This window comes from Sceloporus occidentalis, unplaced genomic scaffold, assembly GCF_023333645.1.
Source record: "Sceloporus occidentalis isolate IW3139 unplaced genomic scaffold, rSceOcc1.0.p SCAF_55, whole genome shotgun sequence".
NCBI classification, from domain to species: domain Eukaryota; kingdom Metazoa; phylum Chordata; class Lepidosauria; order Squamata; family Phrynosomatidae; genus Sceloporus; species Sceloporus occidentalis.
This window is the reverse complement of record NW_028317035.1, coordinates 6,104,435-6,105,994: the sequence shown is the minus strand read 5'-3', so window position 1 is coordinate 6,105,994 and position 1,560 is coordinate 6,104,435. Positions and strand designations below refer to the sequence as shown.

Sequence of the window (1,560 nt, the reverse complement as noted above, 5' to 3'; positions counted from 1 at the left end):
TTTTAGATGCTGATAGTTTAACCCTTTCCATGCACAAATCCTACCACCAACCCTTGTCAAAGTTTGTGATAGTAATTGTTTTTGGTGTTTTTTTCACATACTTTGTACTTCAGGTGTGAAATTACAGCTCCTGGTATATGTTGCTGTCACACAACACCCCGATATGTGTTCAGCAACATCTCCTGAGTACACTGATACCCCACATGCATGGGTTTGTCAGATTGTTTGGGGGCAAAAGGGCCACATTTGGAACATGAGCAATTCAAATTCAGTAGGAATTTTACATCTGGGTAAAGAAAAATGCTTGTACCCAACTATCAGTAGGGACAGGTTACAAGAAAGCCTGGCCTATCTCCAAGAAGGGATTTGATCTAGCACCTTAAGTGGTCCCTCATGCCACGGAATGGACACAGGCTTCACTTGACAGTGCAAATAAAAACGCTTAAAAATGGAGGAGCAAATAAAAGCTAAAAAACTGTAAATAACAAAAAAAAAATAAAATAAAAAAAAATACAAAAATGGAGCAGGAACAAACAAAAATTAAAAATGGGAAACTGTGTGATACAGCTTGAAGCAGTCACCCACACAGAGTGCAGGTTTTCCAGGGCAATCTGGACAGTAAAATGTAGTGTCCTTTCTTTGCCCCCTGCATCTCTTTTGGGGATTCTGCTTCTTTGCTGTAGGGGGGGATTTAAAAAAAAAAATGGGTAGCCCCAATTCTGTTGGTTCCCATCACTACTTGGGGACCAGGTGCATCACGGTACAAGATACCTGAAATTACTTCGAGCTGAAACTGCAAAAAAGACAGCTTCAGCCCAGTGTCTGCTTTTTTGTGCAGCAAAAAAGCGTTATAGGTTGCAATTTGCATTAGATAAATTGCAACCTACTTGTACCAGGCCTTTGTCTTCCTCATAATGAGGTAGGGCTGTAGGAGTTGATCTGACAGATCAACTCCACCCATGTGCTTGTTATAGGCCCTGATGCACACTGGCTTTGTAGTGACCCCAGCTCTGCCACGGACAGAAACCTCCACGGTTCTTTCATCGTGGATGGTGCTCAGCATGCACACCTCTTTTCTGTCCCTGAACTTCAATGCCAAAAGCTCCTCTTGGCGTAGAGCTGAGGTCTCCCCCTTTCCTAGCCGGGTTCGTACCAGGTGTTGTGGGAAACCCAAGCGGTTCTTTTTTATAGTACCGCAAGCTACCGTATCGAAACAATACAGCAGCTTGAACAAAGGGACGCTTGTATAGAAGTTATCTACATACAAGTGGTAGCCTTTGTTCATAAGGGGGAATATTAGGTCCCAAACAATCTTGGCACTGGTGCCCAGATGGTCTGGGCAACCTGGAGGGTCAAGGTAGCTATCCTTACCCTCGTATACCCGGAAGGCATGAGTATATCCTGTCTCGCTCTCGCAGAGCTTATACACCTTCACTCCATACCTAGAGCGCTTGGAAGGAATATACTGCTTGAATCCCAACCTTCCTTTATATTTCATCAGGGATTCATCCACGCAGATATCCCTTCCAGGTGTATAAACCTCTGGAAACCTGGCAGCGA

The 1,560-nt window shown here is 44.0% G+C and overlaps 1 non-coding gene across 1 annotated transcript; it reads right to left on the bottom strand.

Annotated features, from left to right (window-relative positions):
• Nucleotides 1–302: 302 nt before the first annotated feature.
• On the bottom strand, nt 303–432 carry LOC149287999 (small nucleolar RNA SNORA35). The gene has a single exon (XR_016277433.1). It is a non-coding gene; the product is annotated as a small nucleolar RNA SNORA35 (small nucleolar RNA).
• Between the last annotated feature and the right edge of the window lie 1,128 nt (nt 433–1,560).